General features: G+C 40.1%; 1 protein-coding gene across 3 annotated transcripts in view; it reads right to left on the bottom strand.

Annotated features, from left to right (window-relative positions):
* htr2cl1 (5-hydroxytryptamine (serotonin) receptor 2C, G protein-coupled-like 1) overlaps window positions 1-22,600 on the bottom strand; it is a 250,892-nt gene that overhangs the window by 135,333 nt on the left and 92,959 nt on the right. For all 3 annotated transcript variants that reach the window (XM_051944157.1, XM_051944156.1, XM_051944158.1), the window contains exon 3: window positions 9,457-9,580. The gene's annotated coding sequence lies outside the window, so the exon portion shown is untranslated. The remainder of the gene's footprint in view (window positions 1-9,456; window positions 9,581-22,600) is intronic.

The raw sequence follows: 22,600 nt of genomic DNA, 5'->3' as shown, positions 1-22,600 counted from the left end.
GTCTCATATGCGTCACTTTGTGTCTCATTTGTATCAATTTGTTTCATTTGTGCCGTTTTGTATCTTTGCTATTTTGCGTCTTGTTTTCGTTATTTTGTCTCGTATTTGCAATGCGTGTCATTTGTGCCATTTTGTGTCTCGTTTGTGTACCAAAGGAAACTACAGACAATTTGAACTGCATCATAGCGCTGTAAACGTCTCTCCTGTTGCGATGAATGCATCACATACAGACGCTGCGTTCCAAAAAACGGCCGTTTTGTTTGCATTGCGGCTCACAGAAAACATTTGCGACCTCCCGAGTCGCTCTTCAATCTGCACGGTGTCCTCTGTCGTTAAAAGTCACCGTATCAGGCGGCGTTTTAAAAGAAAGTCGGCACGATTCATAGAAAACGACGACCTCGAGTGCTGTAAAGGATAATTAAGCGGAGAGCGTGGAGAGGAGTGAAGTGCTTCTGTGCTAACTGATTGAATTGGCTCCTTCATGACCACCATACTGCAGCAGAAAGCACCGATCAACAGAGCTGCACAGAAAAGAGAAATATACCTACAGGCCCTAATTGAAAGGCTTTTTTTCTCACAATATTAATAAATAAATAAAAAATTCCTGTCACCTGGCAACAGCAGGAAAGTAAGTGTGATAAAGAAGCAAGGATGTGATGCTCTAAGATATTTTTTTAAAGAAAGATGTGAAATACAGTAAATTCTTCTTGTTTGAGTAAAACACCCCAAAAGCTCGAGTTAAAAAAAGCTTCGAGAAGCGCATCCTAAGTTTTCTCTACATGAAGTGTATTTGTGTTTTCCCTGCATCATTTTAGATTCAAGGTTTGAAGTAACCTTGGCCAGATCTGTGTCTTGCCACAATTCTGTCTCTGAGCTCCTTGGGCAGTTCCTTCCACCTCATGATTCTCATTTGCTCTGACATGCACTGTGAGCTATAAGGTCTTATACAGACAGGTGTGTGCCTTTCCTAATCAAGTTCAATCAGTTTAATTAAACACAGCTGGACTCCAATAAAGAAGCAGAACCATCTGGAGGAGGATCAGAAGAAATGGACAGCATGTGAGTTAAATATGAATGTTGCTGCAAAGGGTCTGAATACTTATGACCATGTGATATTTCAGCTTTTCTTTTTTAATAAATTTGCAAAAATGTCTACATTTCTGTTTTTTCTGTCAAGATGGGGTGCTGAGTGTACATTAATGAGAAATAAAATGAACTTTTTTGATTTTGGCAAATGGCTGCATTGACACAGAGAGTGAAAAAGTTCAAGGGGTCTGAATACTTTCCATACCCACTGTGTGTGTGTACATATATATATATATATATATATATATATATATATATATATATATATATGTTTTAAAAAACATATTTGATGCAATCAACAAATTTTTAGATATGTCTGGCCTAACATGGTCTTCAAAAGAGAAATGGTTAAAATAAGATTACCTAAAGAGTAAAAAAAAAAAATTAAGGTTAAGACGCTAAAATATGTATACGTAACACAAATAATTGAACTAATTTATCGTGGTTAAGAACCTACACTGCCATATAAGAAATAAATAATATAAATTCTTAATACATACAATATTTACCTAATCAGTTCAAATTTAAGATTAAAATCCTACAAAAAACCCCAACAAATCCAAATATTTCCTTATTCAAAACAAGTTCCTTCATTTTTCTTTTACTGCAATTCTCATTATTTTTGCATTCATGTCTGTGTGAATTCCAACATCCTGCTTTCCATCAGCATGCCTTTCAGTATTCACTATTCTATTTGTTCCAGAGTACATTTATTTAATAAAGAACTTACAGAAACACTCGGCCTTCAGTAATTCTTCCTGAACATAATGTGCAATCAGGTCAGGATTCTTTTTTGCATTAAATGCTGTAACTTCTTTATTCTTGCATTCACGGTGTTTCTCAGACACAAACTCAGAATGTAATAATTTTGGTCCTAATATGTGAAAGATTCAGGAGAAAAACAAACACGAGAGTAATCCGCTAAGCGATGCTCTGAGGTGTTTAGGGAGAGATGAATGAGCTGGTTTCAGTTTACAAACTGTTGCTGTATTAGCTGAAATTAAACATGCAGAAAATATAACCGAGTGTTAAACTTAATATGCTGAAAGCTCTCCAGAGGCTCATTTCTGCAGAAAATACAGATAAAATAAACCAGCAGTGATTTAAAAAAGAAAGTGTCATTCAAATCAAGTTTCTGCACCATCCAGCTTTTATTCAGGCAGGAGTTTTGCAAAATGAACTAGCTGTTAACACGAGAGCTAACAAGCTAAATATCTCAAAAAGAAAAGTTGTTGTGCAAGTTTAATAAAGCAGGATGATGAAAACAGCATTGAATACATCTTACTGTGGACACCAAATCAGACTGTGTATAAAAATAAAAAATAAAAAAAAAAAGCCCTCGACCTTGACAAGGAAAAAAATGGATTTGGCCAATTCCAGAGTGCATTACGCCTGCATTCTTTCTAACAGCCACCAGGGGGCGACTCATATGGTTCGTCTACTGTACAGAAATCTATGAGACTATGACCTGATTTCTCCTTTTACCTGTTAAGTCAGTAAACATTTTCCTGTCGAGTATATGGCCTCAGTAGCTCATTTAAAGCCTTCATAAATACCCCATGTTTTTCATTTTGTAAATTAAGGTCCCATTCTGAAAGAAACAGACGGCAATGCAATACCTTTTTTGCACTAAAACAAAGTAAAGATTTGGAGTTGTGGTGATTTATGGGTTTTTATGCTGTGATTTTATTGGTCAGTGGAGATCAAACTGAAGCTAACAATGAGTTTGACACCTCTGATAAAACAAATGTGTGAACACATTTGTCAAGCAAGAAGGATGAAAAAGCAGGACGTCAAGACTCGCTTCGTGATCTGGTGGCAGAGGGAAAGAAAGAAGGGACAAGAGAAGGAAGAGAGCTAGAAGAGGAGAGGAAAGATGGAGAGACTAATTAACTGGAGAGACGTGACCTTTTTATCCTGAGTGAGAACATGAATGTGTGTGAGCACTCTGAATGGATACAAGAGCAGAGTCATCAGCCAGATGGACATCATGTCTCATCAACAGGGTGAGATGCACAAATTCCCACGATCCTGTTCAAAAAGAAACTCAAAACTTGTCTGAAATGTATCTTTGTTCTTTTATCTTTGTAAGAACCAATTTAGAACTTCTAGGACCCGAACTGACTGAACTCAGTGAGCGTTGGCTCTCGGATAAACCGTTTTATCTCAAAATGAACAATACAAGACCTATAATTAAAGTCTGAGGATAAAACGCACAAACAAGCTAAATGCTTCAATTAAAGAGCGAGATAACAGGTCTGGAGTGAGGCAAATGGATATGATTTAACAATAATTATCAGGAGACTAAAGCTCTTCAGTCTGCAGTGGCTTTAAGGATCTGGGCTTATGTTGCATAATTAGGGCATAATCATTGAAAACTGAAATCATACGCTAACGAAGCAGAAACTGAGGTCATTAAAAAAAAATTTTAAACTTTCTATTTCTTTAGAATTTGTTTTTGGTTCAAACACTGATGGCTGATTTGCATAAAAAAATTAAGTAAATACATGAGTTTTACAGGAAGTTTACAGTTTGGTACAAACACAGCTTAGCTCATCGCTTTAGGGTGATTAATTTTATTTTGCTAATAAGACGACCATGTTGTGGTCCTGTTAAAAAGAAATCATGAAAGAAGCTGTGATCTCCAGTCTAAAAAGTGACTTAGTTTAATCCTTATATGCTCCAGTGATTGGGCCCAACACTCTTTCCATAGACCTTCTCCCTACATGGCTCCGTTAAAAGGCATTGTCTCCACTGCTTTAACACAGGAGTCATAATTCCTACAACTGCTAGTCACTTTCATGTACACAAATTTGCAGAAACCACTCCTGATCTTGTTTCAGAATCAGAATCACTTTATTCATCCCCGAAGGGAAATTCAGTTGTCAGGGTCCTTATCTGTTTAATTTTGAATTGAATAGCCTGACTGCTGATGGCAAGAAAGATTTCCTAAATCTTTCGGTCTTGCAGCGCAGGGATAGGAGTCGTCCACACATGTTTTTTCCGATGTGAAGTGGATGATCCATGTTGGTCAGAATGGCCTCCATCTTGTTCAGTGCCCGTCTCTCCACCTCATCCTCCAATGTGTTCAATCCGATTCCAACCACAGAGCCAGCTTTTTTAATCAGTTTGTTCAGACGCCTTGCATCCTTCTGTTTTATGCTGCCTCCCCAGCAGACTGCAGCATAAAACAGGACACTTGCTACCACAGACTGATAAAACATCTGCAACATCTTACTGCAGATGTCTAGTGATCGAAGTCTTCTGAGGCAATAAAGTCGGCTCTGGCCCTTTTTGTAGATGAAGTCTACGTTTGTAGACCAGTCCAACTTATTATCAAGGTGGATACCTAAATATTTATATGAGGTCACCAGCTTGATGTCCACGCCACAAGTGTTCACTGGCTGAAGCGGGGGTTTGGATCTGCAGAAATCTATGATCATTAACCAAAAAAAAAAAAAAAAAAAACACGCCCGACGGGTACGTCGGCGGGGTTATTGCATTCGGTGCGGTATCTGGCTGGGCAAGTATGTATGTATGTATGTGGCTATGTCCAGTCCAATATCTCTGCAACCGCTGAAGTCAGGATAATCAAACTTGGCACAAAAGATCAGTCTAAGGTCCCCTGCTCAGTTGTGGAGTTACAGGTCAGCAGATCAAGTAGGGAGGGAGATACGTAAGATGATCAAAATTGATACATATTGCATCAGTTGTATAGGGAGGACAGGGTTTTCGCCAGCAGAGGGCGTGGTTCTGCCCTCTACTGAGGGCTCATCTAGTTTCCTTTGTCTTTGAGGCATTGAGTAGCAGGCAGTTTTTGTGGCTCCAGTCACTGAAGGCACTTATCAGATCTCTGTATTCAGCTTAATGTCCATTTCTGATACATGCCACGATAGCAGTGTCATCAGAGTATTTCTGAATGTGGCAGGACTCAGTGCTGTATTTGAAGTCAGATGTATACAGAGTGAACAGGAATGGGGCCAGGACTGTTCCTTGTGGAGCCCCAGTACTACTCATTAATGTCGCAGGAGTGCTGGCTGGGACTGTGGTAGCTGCCAATTAATACCTGGTCGTCTACTTGAAGAACAAGACTTGATTAACAGAAGAAATGTTTCAAAATCCGAACACTGCAACCGGATGGCAGCCCTGTCAGCAATGAGCAGGCTAATGTCACTTGAATTAATAGGAACAAGTGGTACTATATGCTATGACGTAAAGATGGCTGGTTTTTCTTAGGATATAGTGGGAAATAATTGCCGCTATGTTGCCTTTACTGAGAAATTTCAAGACAAAACGTGGGATTACAACAGGGCTGGAAATTTCAGATTCGACTTGGCAGATCCTCATCAGTACCCACCAATACAAGCCGCTCTATAATTACACCGAGCCTGGCTGGATGCTGGACATCATGACTGCCAACAACTATCAATATCCGACATCCTGTTTGTTACACAGTCAATTAGAAAAAGTTTCATGCACTGCAGCGAATCCAACCAAATGACAGGACAGCCCACGTATTCACAACTCTGAGATCAGAAATTAGCCACTAGCATTCAAGTAGGAAACACATTTGGAACGTGCACCGATCAGCCACAACTCCAAAACCATCAACAACTCAAGTCTACAAAATTGATTTGTGTTGTCGTTTCCTGGTATTTATCTAGATGTTATTTTGACATATACCATCTACTTAAACCTTCCAGATCAGTGTTGTTTTGTGCCTTATTTGTATCGTTTGTGTCTTTTCAAAATTTGTTTTGTCTTGTGTTGGTCATGTCTCATTTGTGCCATTTTGTGTTGTTTTGTCTCATTTTTGTTTTGTCTCATTTTGTTGCGTTGTCTCATTTTTGTTTAGTGTCTCATTTTGTTGTGTCTTGTGTTTGTGATTTTGTGTCTCATTTGTGTTCTTTTGTGTCTCACTTTTGTTGCTTTGTGTCTCATTTGCGTCATTTTGTGTCTTTATTTTAGGTCTCATTTTTGTGTCTTGTTTCATTTTGTGTCTCATTTTTGTGTCTTGTTTCGTTTTGTGTCTCATTTTTGTTTTGCATCTCGTGTAGTTGGTGTCATGTTTGTTGTTTTTTTGCAGTTGTGTCTCATATGCGTCACTTTGTGTCTCATTTGTATCAATTTGTGTCATTTTGTGTCTTTGTTATTTTGCATCTTGTTTTTGTTATTTTGGGCATGAGTAGAGGGCGTGGTTCTGCCCTCTACTGAGGGCTCATCTAGTTTCCTTTGTCTTTGAGGCGTTGAGTAGCAGGCAGTTTTTGTGGCTCCAGTCACTGAAGGCACTTATCAGATCTCTGTATTCAGCTTAATGTCCATTTCTGATACATGCCACGATAGCAGTGTCATCAGAGTATTTCTGAATGTGGCAGGACTCAGTGCTGTATTTGAAGTCAGATGTATACAGAGTGAACAGGAATGGGGCCAGGACTGTTCCTTGTGGAGCCCCAGTACTACTCATTAATGTCGCAGAAACACAGTTCCCCAGCCTGACAAACTGTGGCCTTCCTGTCAGGTAATCTGTGATCCATGAAACACAGGAAGGATCCACTCCCATCTCTGTGAGCTTGTCTTTGAGGATGGTGGGTTGGATGGAGTTGAATGCATTTGAAAAATCAAAGAACATGATTCTCACATAAACTCCAGGTTTCTCCAGATGAGACAGGATATGGTGAAGCATGAAGAGGATGGCATCATCAACTCCAATGTGTTCTTTGTATGCAAACTGCAAGGAATCGAGTTTGTCTTTGACCTCAAGCCTCAGGAGACGTAAAACCAGCTGCTCCAGAGTTTTCATTATGTGTGAGGTCAGAGCAATAGGTCTGTAGTCATTTAGTTCAGCCGGACATTTGATTTTTGGTACTGGTACAATACAGGATGTTTTCCATAGAGCAGGCACCTGCCCCAGCTGTAGACTCAGGTTGAAGATCCTGTGGAGAGGTTGAAACAGTTGTGCAGCACAGTCTTTAAGCAGTCTTGGACATACACCATCTGGGCCAGCTGCCTTCCCAGAGCAAAGTCTCTGAAGCTCCAGCATCACCCCTGTCTCTGTGACAGAGACGGATGCAGGTGCTGGAACGGAAGTGGCTAAGTTTCCATGGCAGGACCAAAGATTTTCATGTCGAATTTGTATTTTTTGTGACTGCCGACATGCATATTTGTGCAGCTGACCTTTGCAGAAACAAAGAGTTAGAGAGGGAAAAGAAAAAAACATAATATGAGCTGTGCGTTACTCTAGTGTCGTCCACAACGGTCTGGCTTAACCTCACTACCAGTTTAAGGTAAAAACCTCTGTAAACCAAACATCTGAGACTGATCGAAGGAAAGGATGTCCCTGTGGTGGAACATTTGCATGCAGGGAGATATTATCCTCTGAAAAAAAAAAAAAAAAAAAAAAAAAGACTAGCAGGGCTAATGTTCAGTGTGCTGCCCAGAGGTGGTTGTTTCCTGTACTGAAGTGGATTTTGAAAATGGTGTCATGGACGTAGCAAAAAGGAGAAAGTCAACTGAAATGAGCAGCCGATGGCGGGTTTAGACCTGCAGCCTACATCCTCTGAGTCAGACTATTCAAGTGCAAACTGCTCCACTGAAGTGTCATGGTCAATCAAGAGACAAAAAAAAGTACACGTAAATCTATGAAATAAACACTGTTGAACTGTAATGAAGACAAGCAGCTAGTTACTAATGTTAGAAAGCCGCTGCCAATCAGCATTTTATAGATAAATACAAACCAATGCAATAAACGTAGCTCTGTTTGTGTAAAAATATCACATTTCCTGTAGTAACATGTAGACTAACATTTCAATATGAGATTTAAATATGAGTTTTTGGTCCAGATAGATGCCTAAATGTTTATATTTGGAAACTCTCTTGATGTTTTGCCTGGTCAAAGTGGTGATGCCTTCAGGGAATTCTCTGAATCTCGAGAAAGGCTTATATTTAGTCTTCTTTAGCATTAATACCAAGTTTTAATTGGAACAATGCATTCTGCAAGTGCTCAAGAGTTGATTGAATGGCTGACTGTTGTATCCGAAAAGCAGTACAGAGTCGTGTCATCTGCGTATAGACAGAACAGTTTGTTATGGCGGATGAGATACTATCAACACAAACTGCGAAAAGAACTGTACCCAGGATTGAACCTTGTGGAACTCCTTTTGACAGAGGCAAAAATTCAGATTGACGATAAGACAAGTAATTGTTGAACCATTTCCATGACATAGTCAAGACCAATATTATCTACACTATTGTTCAAAAGTTTGAGTTCACTCAGAAATGTCCTTATTCTTGAAAGAAAAGCAGGTTTTTTCAATGCAGATAACATTAAATGAATCAGAAATCCAGTCTAGACATTATTAATGTGGTAAATGACTATTCTATCTGAAATGGCTGATTTTTAATGGGATATCTCCATAGGGGTACAGAGGAACATTTCCAGCAACCATCACTCCTGTGTTCTAATGCTACACTGTGTTAGCTAATGGTGTTGAAAGGCTCATTGATGATTAGAAAACCCTTGTGCAGTTATGTTAGCACATGAATAAAAGTGTGAGTTTTCATGGAAAACATGAAATTGTCTGGGTGACCCCAAACTTTTGAACAGTAGTGTAAGCTGCATATCAGCATATGGTGGTCAATAGAATCAAATGTTTTGGATAAATCCACAAACGCAGCAGCAAAAACAGATCAGACATGTTCACCAACAGCAAAAAGCAGACACCACTACAACAAACCACTGAGATAATTAATGTCAAGCCATCCGAATCTCCTGGAAGTCAAACTTTCTCAAAGCGAAACAGAAGGGGGAAAAAACTGTTTCTATGTATGGTAAATAGAGCCATTGGATGCAACATGAGGAGACAGGTGTGAAAAACAGAGAGAGAGCGAGAGAACTGTATAGCAGCCAGTGTCTTTGTGCTGGCCTCACGTGGGAGTTCTGCTTTGAAGGACAGATGGTGCAAAAAAAAAAAAAAAACATTGATTCTTTGTCTGAACATGGCCAGAGCAGCAGCCATGGAACTGTGAGACTCTGGATCTCACCTGAGAAGAACCTTTAGAAACTCCGCTTTGACACTTCTAACAGAAATGCAGCAAAATCTTGCGTCGTCTATCAACAACGGAGGCCTGACATCACACTATAAGACATCTGACAGGCTGTGGCTAAAGACCAAGTTCTACATCTACAAAGCAGCTGATGAGAATGTGAGATGACGCATTAAAATGAAAGTATTAAGGGAATGAAAAAGTTTGCGTAGTTGACAGTTGGCAGGTTAAATAACACAATTTCTTTTCTGTCCTTATGAACAACTGAGCTGAATTCGACCTCATAATGAGAAGCTGCTTGACGGTTTGTCGTGGTGATCTACTCACCGCTTTGATCTTCACGTGGAACAATCTCCCGTCGATGAGCTGCTTTAGTGTCGTGCTGCATTCAAGTGAGCTTCGGAAACACTTCCTTTGACCTTGAAGCATCCAACATAGTGTGCTTTTTAGTCTGGAACAGGAACAAACATGCAGCTTTAGACTCGGTGAAACGATCCAGAGGCACTTTAATTCTCATTTACCCCAATCCACATTTAGACAAAGTCCGTTACACCTCAGAGGAAGCCCCAGGAAAATCTACTCTACCAGAAACTATAAGAACTTCTTCTTGATGCAGATGTTAGCATTGACCGAAACGATGAACCATCTACTGACACTGAGGCCTCTGTAAACGTTCAACAGCAATATTTCTGCAGCCTTTATTTAATAGGGACAATGCAATTAACAGTCTCAATACGGTTCATGAATATGATGTGTTGCATGTAGAGTTTTAGTTAGAGCATCTCAACCCCTGTCCCTAGTTGGGCTTTTAAAAACAACCAAACCATACAAGATCACAATGCTTTAAAAGCACAATATACAAAAAACCTAAACAAATACAACCATAACTTACAGAATTAAGTTAAAAATCCCCACAAATCTATAAAGCAAATGCAAGAAGGAAAATAAAAAGTAAAATCAAACTACAACACTTTAAATGGGAGTACAGCGCTGGCTTGCTTTAAGCCACACCTCAACTTCTTTTGTGAAGGTTTTAATATTAGTTATTGATTTTATTTCAGTTGGTAACATGTTCCAAAGTTTGCAACTTTTGATTGAAAAAGCAGAGTGTCCAAAAGCGGTTCTACGGCATTGAATCCTGCAGTTTCCTTCCACTGTGCTTCTCGTTCCGTCTTTGAATATATTGATGAAGAGGTTCAGGTGCAAGGTTACTGATACATTTGAATACTAATTTAAGAGAGCACAAGTGTACAAAACTGTCAAAACTTAAATTTTCTAGCATTGAAGGCAGCATTGTTGATCCACCATTTAATCTCAACAATCTACTCAATGGATCAATGCATATTTCTGGTCACATGTTCATCATTTGTAGGTAACATCTCCTGATATCTTCTATATTTTGTCAACTATTGGAAACTTTGTCATGTTGGTTGGTCCACATGGTGTCCAGAGAAGGTATTCTAGTTATTTATTCAAGAGAACCCAAGTGCAGCCACAGATAACTGGCAGTCAAAAGAATAAATGAAAGACCTTTATGAAATCAAATAGCTAAACCAATACATAAACTAAGCACTGAAGTAGAGGGAGCAGAACAAAACAAAACTAAGAATACAGAAATGGAAGTCTACGAATACTAAACAGAGCTAAGGAGAGGTACTTACACTATGAGGGAACTAACAAACAGGCTGGGGGAAACCCAAGAACAGACAGGAGAGCAACAGAGTCCAAGAGGGGGGAATTCAGGAGGGGGAGGAGCACAAGAGTCCATGTAGCAGTTCAGAGGTGGGGAAACAGCTTCTATGATCCAACAGAGACTAAGGGGCCATTTACACGAGGACACTTGCAGGTAAAAACGTCAAAATATGTCAACGAAACACCCTATCGTTTATACGAGGACGGCATTTTGGGGGCTTGAACACACAAAAATTTGAAACCGGCCTCCAGAGTGGAAAAGTTGAAAACGCTCCGCCGTTACGTTTCCGTCTAAACAGCAAAACGCAAAACTTTGCCGAGATCTGACCACGTCGCGTACGTGATTACATCACATACGTGCACCGGTGCTTTGGTTTGCCGGCCGGTACAAGGACGTAAACAAAGATGTGTGATTATTTCCATCCTTCGTACCTTCAAGCAACTCTGGTAGCTCTATGTACACTACAGGAATCGTACCAACAAACGTGCAGAATCTGTACAGATTCCATTCATGAACATTTACCGCGGCGGAGATCCAAAAAGGGAGATAGTACGCATGCACGTAGACATGGCGGAGTTTTATCACAGCGCCACCCAGCTGCCTGGCATGCATATCCAATCGAATTCCACACACTATAGAGTCACCGTATATACGCAGATTTCCTTCAAAACTGCTCGTCTAAACATGAAATGACAAGACGCCACTTTTGCATTTTCTGTTAAGATGGTCCTCGTATAAACGTAGCCTAAGTGACTGAGCGGGGTTTTAATAGTGAGGGGAGGTTGTGGACAGGTGAGCTGAATTTACTGATTACTGCAGCTGACAGTCATTGAGGTAATCAGCAGGTAGAGTGCAGGTAGAGCAGGAGGGTGAGTGGCAGGGAGGGAGAGAGAGACATGATGGAGAGGTGACAGACAGGGAACCAGAAAGGCAGGATAAAACCAAAAGAGATCAGGAAACAAGAAAGGAGAAAAAAGAGGAAGAAAGGGGGAAGAAGGGCAGGGGCCAGAGCAATATCCTAACACCTGCAGTTTTCACTCTAGTACTGCCATAAGGTTTTGGCACATTCACTGAAAAAACCCTTTCGGATTTTTTACTAGAACTCTGAGAATCAACTGACATCTTTGTCACGCCGCTGTCAGGCTAGGGTTTAAGACTAAATACCAAGAATACAGTTAATTACAGTAACTTTAGCCTCAACTGTGCTTTCTGCTGATTATCTAAATTGTAGCATGCAAATGGGGTAAACTACCCGTTAAACATGACTAAATTTATAAAATCACCCTGTGATTGGGGCTAATTTCACCACTTTAACTGATAAGCTCTTGTCTTGTAAAGACTAGCCACACAAGGTCAAAGTCAAGGTCAAGATCAAAGGTTCTTTATTGTCATATCATTCCACATTTGCACATAAAACAATATGAAATTGGACCCTGGTCCCGGTTTCAGCCATAAGAAAATATAAAAACAATTTAAAAACACATGCTGGATCTTGCTTTTCTCTCCTGAACAGTTTACAATATCCAGATCTTGCATCACTTTTCCTGTATTTTACAGAAATCTCGTCTTACTGTGCATCCTAGACTATGGAGATATCTAGACAAACTCCTCTATGTCCACTGTAAAAGCTCAAGTTTATCATTCAGTTCTCAGATTCTGTCTCGCCTCTAGCAGAAAGGCAAAACAGACGTTGGTTTCTGTTTATCTATAAAACGCTGTTTGGCAAAATGCCACAATACACAACAACTGTGTTGGAACCTGTTGCAGAAGACATTAAAGCTTGGTGAACGTGGTAACCGATTTAAATCCATGATCGTAGACTTTACGATCTTTCCTTGTTGTCTTGCTAATTGTTGCCTTTTTATTCTGGTGATTCGTCAAGATTTACATAAAACTTGAAAAAAGGAATGAGATTTAAAATGACATTAGCCACAGAATTTACATGTTGGCCTTGAAATTATTGGAAAAAAATACAATATATTTCATACTCTTTACATAAATCTCATCATAAAATGTCGGCAGTAGAGGCATCTTCTCATAGTAATGACAATAACAATAATAATATATAGTAATTAGGAAAAAATATGTGTAACATTAGTGCTAACATGCCATCAAAAAAGTAAAATGCTGGATATCAGATGTAAATTCAACATTATTTTTCTTGTCGCAAACATGAGTCACTGGCTTCATTCAATTATGTAATTTTATTTGTCTTTTATTATAATTTTATTGATCTGTGCTACACCAAACTGGAACAAAGACTTTGAGGGCAGTTCAAAGGGTTAAACAAATATCAATAACACAGTAGTGCACTTATTGTAATGCCCGCTGAACTAACTGGCTGCTCAATAAGAACAAAAAAGTTAGACCTGGAAGCGAGAACTTTGTGCAGTGATTTATTTGGTTCTGAAGGATGGCTCGTATAGATTTTCCTGCACTAGGTTGAAGTCATCATGGGCTTTTTATTTTTTCCCAGCAGTGGGTGGAAAGTGGCTGTAATTTAAAGTTTTTGACATATTGAGCTGCTGTTTGCTGATTTAAAGATTCCAGCTTTTGTGTGCATGTGACAGCTTAATGCTCGGTGGGAGCCACACCGCTAATGTAATTTGAGCCTTCAAATTTACCACCAGTCCGATGCAATTAAAGCGTCAAAATAAACAGCAGACAGCAGAGGAGAGGCGAGGAGTGTGCTGGCTTTGTTTTTTGTATATAAGAGCAGTTTGTTTTCCTGATTCACCTCATCTTCCTCCCTTCAGAAGCCATCAGTTCCTGCTCGGTGCGGTAAACTTTGTGCACAGACGGAGCCGATCCATCACAGTGAACACGACGCCTTCGTTCGGTTTTGCTTTTTATAGTTGCTTCATTGTCCCTGACTTTAACGCTCTCTTTTGACTGCACTTATTATTTCACAGCCCACTTACTGTCATCAGCCTGACACTCGAGGAAAGAAACGGAAAGACGGAATAAACTTTACTGAGTGTTTTTGTCAGACCATTTAGCTTTTAGCTGAAGGTCTGGTCCTGTAAAGTGTTAAAGCAGCACGTATAAATATTAGCATTTAAAATGATTAAGCGGCACGTAAACTTGAAGTGCTTGCAAATCTACATCTGGATGCTCCTTTAATGGTTTTCAGTGGCCTCAGGAGCCACAGGGCCACGGCTGGTTGCAGAAATCTGTTTAAATATTCAAGTTTGTGAGGTGAAAATGCCTTATCTGTGAGATTTAGCTGCAAACACAAGCCTGTTGTCATGTCATATGCCACTAAGTTATGAATTTACAGTCGCCTAATACTGCTCTCTCTACTGCACAAGGTTGAACTGCATGCAGTAGAATTAATTGGTAAAATCGAGACCAAGATTGATGCTTTATGTCAGGCTTTTTCTGCATTTTGACACCAATATTGTTCCAAAAATATCCCACAGAGCAAAAGACACAGTTTACAAAACTTTTTTTTTCTTTTGCCATGCATTACAAATGTCCAGAAAAGCAAAAAAAGTAAATTACTCTGTAACAATCGGATTAATGAGGTTCACCAGTAATGAATCTAGATCCAGGTTTTGACAGTATTAACCTAACAGGAGCCTACAAAACCACAAATACATGCAGCAACAAGACAGCACACAGGCTTCTTGTTATTTGAAGAAAGAATGAACAAAAATAAAATACTGAAATCTGTTCTGCTGAGAGTACGTTCACTCATGTGTGTCTCACATAGCTGCAAAACTTTGTATTAATATCGACTTCTACAAAAAAAGGAGAGCTACAGTTATTGATTCCTTCTCCTGCCTTCAGTCTTCTTTTTCTCTTTTTAATTGTTGAAGACAACACTGAAAAACAGAATCAGGCTGAGAACCTGCAAGGGTTCCACCTGGAAACTGCACAATTATTATTATTATTATTATTAATTATTATTATTTCAAGAAGCTGCCGTCACTAGCAGGAAATTTACGAAGCACATGACTCGGAGTCACACCAGCGGTCAGCAGGAATAAAGTAGGTTCTTCTGCTGCAGATAAAGTAAATGTTATCTTCTGTTATCTTTCCAGGGGAATATAAATCCTGCTTAGTATTCACAAGCTAACACACCTGGGAACTGTACGAGAAGAGAAATTTTCTCCAAATGCATGAATAAAAAAAACAAAAAAACTGAGTTTGGTAATTCACTAACAAGATTCCTATCCAATCAAAAACCAATCAGAATGCTCACTTAAAACGATAATAATTAATGTCTGGCTGTCCACTGGGCAACGTGAGCTTTTCGTTAGTCTTTAAAATGCTGTTTTCTCCGGTTCTGATGGTCCCAAGTGATCTCGCTCGGTTTAAGTCTGTTTCTGAATATTACTGAGCTGTAATTAAGTCCAACCTAAACACAGGCTGCGGTGGATTAAACACTTGGCCTGCAGCCTCAAGGCCTTTAGAGGGAAAATAAATAGTTGAATTTATAATAAATCACATTGTTTGACACATGCATTAGATGATTATTAGATAAGCGGGAAGCAATGCACACGGCTTTCAGGAAATTACAGCGGCGTGCTGACATCTGAGGGGGTTTCGTGAAGCTTTACGAATGCAGTTTTGCACCACATCCTCTCAGCCTCTGTTGGTTTTCTTTCATTTCGACTCTCTGAAAAGACTTAAAAGTCGCTTGCAAGGAGGTGATCCATCACAATGAACGCTAAATTACATTTGCTTCTCCTCAAGGTTGTTTTATTGCTGTGGCAAAGCAGATGAAAGCACTAACTGAGCTGACGAGTCTGACGGTGTGGTGCATTCACGGGCGTCGTCTTTGTGCTGCGGGTTTCAATCTTGTTTTCATTCATTCTAAAGACTCAGTGAATCTGTGTTTGGACCACGAGTGGCTCTGCAACTTTAGTGCCTTTTAGGAAATTTATGATGTACAACAGGCACTGCTCTGGCCGGCGGCTCTCTTCATAATAAATCAGCAGCCACACAGGACATCTGCAGGAAATGGATTAAACAAATTCATTATTTAAATCAGGGCACTCCGAGGACAAATGTGAAGAGGCTGCACATTTAAAATTCTTTATACGAGTCCATCAGTTGCACCAGACTTCTCGTGTTTACTGAGGTTATTTCAGTGCATTCTCCGTGTCAAACGATCAGGCATTACATTCTGATCACTGATAGGTGAAGTGAATAACACTGACCACTAGGGCTGGCCCGAATAGTGGTTTCTGGCCTCCGAATATTCGGGCCCTATTAAAGACAAATATCCGAATATTCGTTCCGCCCCGTAACGTCCGATGAAGGGGGGGGGGTGGCGCGGCGCGGAGGCGGAGGTGCGGTAGTGGCGGCAGCAGCGGCTTGTGACACAGACGACCCGAAAATTCGGATCCTTATTCATTTTTAGAAAGTTCTGGCCAACATTTCCTGATGACAGATTGAACCCAGTGTAAACCGACCTTCGTTGCCTTCGTTTTGTCTTCAGCAGAGGTCTTCGGCATCTTGTCTTGTGTTTATGCAATGAAGTGAAGCGCGACGTCAGAGTCGGCAGCCACCCGACCATTCGGGTGGTGTTTACAAACACGAATGGAGGAGCCGAAATGAGCCGAAGAACACGGCGGGATGAGCCGAAAAGGGCCGAAGGCGCAGGGAAGAGACAAGCTCCGAATATTTTCGTCTGGGGGGAGGAGGGAGTGATCACATAGACATATGTGTATATGTTATAGACATATGTGTATATGTTTATGTGATCACATGATGAGATGAGCCGATAAGTGCCGATGTGGGCCGAAGGCGGAGGGAAGACAGTAACGCGGCATTTTCTTTCCGCCCGGTAACGTCCGACGGGGGGTGGGGGGGTGGGGGGGCGAATATTCGGATACCAAATTAATATCCGGATAGTGCCGTAGCGAACGAATATCCGGATATTTGGGATATTCGGGTCCAGCCCTACTGACCACACCTTCCAGGGTCTAGTGGAGTCCAGACCTCGACAGGTCAGGAACCAACACAATATTAGGCAGGTACTCATAATGTAATGCCTGATTGGTGTGTATATAGGATAAGTCAGTCTGCAGTAACCCACCATGTACAGAAAGGTCAATTAGTGGTGGCTTCATCCAAGTGCGACTCCACAGCCAATACATCAGCTGTACAGACGCCGACCGCCTGTTTGTGTTCAGTTTAAAGTCTCAACTCAAAGGATTCTTGAGTTTCTTCCGCTCTCTTCCACTTTTTCCTCTCATATCCGCACATCTATTAAGAGGAATCATAAAAACAAGCCACAGGTGCTATTCTTTTTTTTTTTGCATCAAATACACATTTTCAACTAGCATGAGTGTGTATTTGAGTCACTTTGTGACGCCCGACTGAATTCCCATCAAAAAAAGTCCTTTTTAGTTTAGTATGCGTTTGCAAATTAGCCTAAAACACAAAGAGCAGCTGAAGCTGATGGGATTGTCATTCATTCAGTTGAGTATTCAAGGGGCTACATTATGCAAAAATCAGGTTTTTTATTGTTTTCAGGGCTCAGAATGGATGTTGTGGGAGGGTGGCTGTGCACAACAATAAAGCAAATGAGTCTGTGTTACCTTAGTTGATGGAAATTTTGCTCTTTCCTTGTTTTTGTCTGAACATTTTATAAACTAAACAATCTATTACTAGTGCTTGAATTAATGACACCCTAAATAACAGAACTGGTTAATGTCTTCATTAATATTTTCAATTCTTAGAATTTTGTATGAGTCAGCCACAACAGTCTTCTTCCTGAAATGAAAGCTACAAACACTGAAGCAGTTTGACTAAAACTAGATGCATTACAGGCACGGTAGAATCAATTATCTGTGCAGCATTTTGAGCTGTAACTTAAACACACAGTCTGAAGACATGCAAGACTTACATGAACTTGTTTAAAAAAAAGTTTTTGAGTCTTGTGTTGGTGTTTTTGAGACTTGCTGTGGTGTCTTTGTGTGTTGTATTTTTTTTCTTGTGGTGTTTTTGAGTCTTGTTGTGGTATCTGTGTCTTGTTGTGGTGTTTTTGAGTCTTGTGGTGTTTTTTAGTCTTGTGGTGTTTTTGAGTCTTGTTGCGGCATTTTTGTGTGTTGTGTTGTTTTTGTGTCTTGTGGTGTGTTAGAGTCTTGCTGTGGTGTTATTGAGTCTTGTTTAGGTGTTTTTGAGTCTTGTGGTGTTTTAAAGTCTTGTGTTGGTGTTTTGGAGACTTGCTGTGGTGTCTTTGTGTCTTCTGTTTCTTTTACTTGTGGTGTTGAGTCTTGTGGTGTTTTTGAATCTTGTTGTGGTGTCTTTGTGTCTTGTGGTGTTTTTTAGTCTTGTGGTGTTGAGTCTTGTGGTGGTGTTTTTGAATCTTGTTGTGGTGTCTTTAAGTCTTGTTGTGGTGTGTTTGAATCTTGTTGTGGTGTTTTTGAGTCTTGTTGTGGTGTCTTTGTGCCATTTTGTGATGTCTTTGTGCCTTGTTGTGGTGCCTTTGTGTCTTGTTGTAGTGTTGTAGTGTCTTGTTGTGGTGTCTTTGTGTCTTGTGGTGTCTTTGTGTCTTGTGCTGTTTTTGAGTGTTGTTGTGGTGTTTTAATGTCTTGTTGTGGTGTCTTTGTGTCTTGTTGTGGTGTTTTTGAGTCTTGTTGAAATGTTTTTATGTCTTGTGGTGTTTTTGTATCTTGTGGTGGTGTTTTTGTGTCTTTGGTGGTGTTTTTTGTGTCTTGTGGTGGTGTTTTTGTCTTTTTGTGGTGTCTGTGTCTTGTTGTGGTGTCTTTCTGTCTTGTTGTGGTGTTTTTGTGTCTTGTGGGGTTTTTGAGTCTTGTTGAGATGTTTTTATGTTTTGTTGTGGTGTTTTTGAGTTTTGTGGTGGTGTTTTTGTGTCTTCTTGTGGTGTTTTTGAGTCTTGTTGAGGTGTTCTTGTGTCTTGTGGTGTCTTTGTGTCTTCTTGTGGTGTTTTTTAGTCTTGTGGTGTTGAGTCTTGTGGCGTTTTTGAATCTTGTTGTGGTATCTTTAAGTCTTGTTGTGGTGTGTTTGAGTCTTGTTGTGGTGTCTTTGTGTCTTGTGGTGTCTTTGTGTCTCGTTGTGGTGTTTTTGTGCCCTGTTGTGATGTCTTTATCTTGTGGTGTTTTAATGTCTTGTTGTGGTGTCTTTGTGTCTTGTTGTGGTGTTTTAGTGTCTTGTTGTGGTGTTTGTGTCTTGTTGAGATGTTTTTATGTCTTGTGGTGTTTTTGTGTCTTGTGGTGCTGTTTTTTGAGTCTTGTGGTGGTGTTTTTGTTTTTTGTGGTGTCTTGTTGTGGTGTCTGTGTCTTGTTGTGGTGTTTTAGTGTCTTGTGGTGTCTTTGTGTCTTGTGCTGTTTTTGAGTGTTGTTGTGGTGTTTTAATGTCTTGTTGTGGTGTCTTTGTGTCTTGTTGTGGTGTTTTTGAGTCTTGTTGAGATGTTTTTATGTCTTGTGGTGTTTTTGTATCTTGTGGTGGTGTTTTTGTGTCTTTGGTGGTGTTTTTTGTGTCTTGTGGTGGTGTTTTTGTCTTTTTGTGGTGTCTGTGTCTTGTTGTGGTGTCTTTCTGTCTTGTTGTGGTGTTTTTGTGTCTTGTGGGGTTTTTGAGTCTTGTTGAGATGTTTTTATGTTTTGTTGTGGTGTTTTTGAGTTTTGTGGTGGTGTTTTTGTGTCTTCTTGTGGTGTTTTTGAGTCTTGTTGAGGTGTTCTTGTGTCTTGTGGTGTCTTTGTGTCTTCTTGTGGTGTTTTTTAGTCTTGTGGTGTTGAGTCTTGTGGCGTTTTTGAATCTTGTTGTGGTATCTTTAAGTCTTGTTGTGGTGTGTTTGAGTCTTGTTGTGGTGTCTTTGTGTCTTGTGGTGTCTTTGTGTCTCGTTGTGGTGTTTTTGTGCCCTGTTGTGATGTCTTTATCTTGTGGTGTTTTAATGTCTTGTTGTGGTGTCTTTGTGTCTTGTTGTGGTGTTTTAGTGTCTTGTTGTGGTGTTTGTGTCTTGTTGAGATGTTTTTATGTCTTGTGGTGTTTTTGTGTCTTGTGGTGCTGTTTTTTGAGTCTTGTGGTGGTGTTTTTGTTTTTTTGTGGTGTCTTGTTGTGGTGTCTGTGTCTTGTTGTGGTGTTTTAGTGTCTTGTGGTGTTTTTGAGTCTCGTTGAGATGTTTTTATGTCTTGTTGTGGTGTTTTTGTGTCTTGTGGTGGTGTTTTTGTGTCTTTGGTGGTGTTGTTTGTGTCTTGTGGTGGTGTTTTTGTCTTTTTGTGGTGTCTGTGTCTTGTTGTGGTGTCTTTCTGTCTTGTTGTGGTGTTTTTGTGTCTTGTGGGGTTTTGAGTCTTGTTGAGATTTTTTTATGTCTTGTTGTTGTGGTGTCTGAAACAAAAAGCATCTCCAGGTCTGCAGCTTCTCTTTGGCTTCCAACAGCAAACTCAGATTGTGGGAGATGTTAAAGCATCCGGACTTCATAAGAGGACGTTTCTACGCACAGTAACTACCTCCCTCTGCAGCACTTCTCTGACAGCAGCGGCAATTAAATCAGCGCCGTTTAAAGTGTGCTGCATGAAGCCATTTTAGTGTTATAGCCATCCACTGTAGGAGCAGCACAAGTGTCCTTCACAACTGTGGAATAAACATAAAAAAGGTTCAAACTATTGGATGCAGATCTGTACAAGACAGAGGCGCGAAACTGAAGCAGAAAATGGGGAGAAAGACGGAACAAACAAATGCAAGTTGGAAGATTTAGTAATGATTAGCTACAGCATCAGATGGGAAGGAAGACGGATATCGTAGCCAAGAGCAGGAGATGGAGAAGAGAGGCTGGAAAACAGATGGGACCCACACAAATACATGTCTCACTACCCACAGACAGGAAACAGGAATACTTTGTTCACTGATTTTATACTTAGACCAAAGGATTCTCTCACATCTACACAGATTCTCCATAAACACACTCACAAACATTTTATTTCACTCAAGTAGCTCCTGCTGATTGCATGCTAGGTCCTCAGGGATCTCTTCGGTTTAAAGACGTAGTTAAAGTCATTGATACACAATCAATATGATCTCCATACATAAGGATAAAGTGTGCACACACATAATTATCAGGGAGTATTCCTGACTTCATTGGCAATCAATACCGTCACCCCAGTTAACCTGAAAGACCGAGAAGCTCAGATGAGCGCCGAAAGCCGTTTTCAGTGAAATGCTCAGTCATGATTTGAGGGAAACAGCGACCAAGCAGAATCAATCTAGTTTTATATATGAAGGGATTGAAGTAATCTATAGAAAGGGCTTCGTTCGCGACCGAGCCCCTTTCTGGGGCAATACGAGCAATTATCTTAATAGAGCTTAAAAGCTGGTCCTTTCTGAGCTGATGTGAAAGCAGCTACTGATCATATGTGGCACCTGAGGGCTACCATGAAGACAGTTTGACATATCAGGGCTTTCTTTGTGGAAATCTAAAACCCCAATCAGAGTTAACAGATATCTTCAACTGACTTTGTCAATTGATGCTTTCTGCTTCACTAAAAAGTGGTTGTGTAACGCATTATGTGACTTTTCTTCTGCACAAAATGAAAAAATAGTGTTCAGCTCCTTCAGCCAACAGGTTGTTTTAATAGTAATCTACCAAGAATACACACATTTATGACAGTTAAAAGCCCAATTTATGCATCATTTGCAGTGGAAATGACTTCATGTATGTAAACTTATTGAAGTGGACTTCAGCCCCATAATGCAAGAAATCACTTTAATTTTTGGCCAAATCAAGGTTCAAGGTTTCTTTATTCGTACCCGTGGGTAAATTTGTTTACAAAAGGGAAAGCAGCAATCCCAAACAACCACAAGAATAAACAATAAAAACACAACAACCACAAGAATAAACATTAAAAACACAAACACAATCATCATCTACTTGGTGCACTATATCTACAGTCTTCATAAAAAGTCATGATACATGGAGGCCTAAAGAGGCCTCAAAAGGTGATGAGGTTACTATTCAGACCCCATCCCCCTTTTGTTCAAGTGTGCAACTGCTGCAGGCACAAAACTGTCTCTGTACCGCTTGGTTCTCCCCTTTGGAACCACATAGCGTCGACCTGAACGATGAAGTAGGAACTCTCCATGCAGAGGGTGAGTACAGTCCTGGAGAATGGAGCTCACTTTCCGCTGTAGCTGCTCTGCGTACAGCTCTGACAGACAGACTTGCGGCTGACCCACTAGCCGGCTCGCCCACTTAACCACCTGCTGGAGAGAATTTTTGTCTCTCAAAGACACATTGCCAAACCAAGCAACCATAGAAAAGGACAAAACCGGTTCGATAAAGGCTCGGTAAAAAAGAGACAACATAGAAACATTAATATTAGAACGAGCTAACTTCCTCAGACAGGACAGACGCTGATGACCCTTCTTACAAACAATTTCACTGTTGTCCTTAAAGCTCAAGTCCGAGTCAATCAGGGTTCCCAAATATTTATAACTGTTTACACACTCAACAAGTTGACCTTTGATAATAATAGGATCCAGTGGTGGAGACTGCTTTCTAAAATCAATATGCACGTCCTTAGTTTTTAAAACATTTAAAAACAAATAAGATTCGTTGCACCACGTGATGAAGTCATCAATGACTGGACCATGACCAGTGTCTATATTTTGCAACAAACTTACAATCACCGTATCATCTGCAAACTTAAGAATGTATCGGTTCTCATATTTGCTCTGACACATGTTTGTATACAAAATAAAAAGCAAGGGAGAGAGACAGCAGCCCTGCAGGGATCCAGTATTAGAATAATGCAGCTCTGACACTTTCACCCTCTGAGATCTCAATGTTAAAAAATCCAAAATCCA

Source organism: Acanthochromis polyacanthus, chromosome 23 (genome assembly GCF_021347895.1).
Source record: "Acanthochromis polyacanthus isolate Apoly-LR-REF ecotype Palm Island chromosome 23, KAUST_Apoly_ChrSc, whole genome shotgun sequence".
NCBI lineage: Eukaryota > Metazoa > Chordata > Actinopteri > Pomacentridae > Acanthochromis > Acanthochromis polyacanthus.
This window is presented reverse-complemented; position numbering and strand designations above follow the sequence as displayed.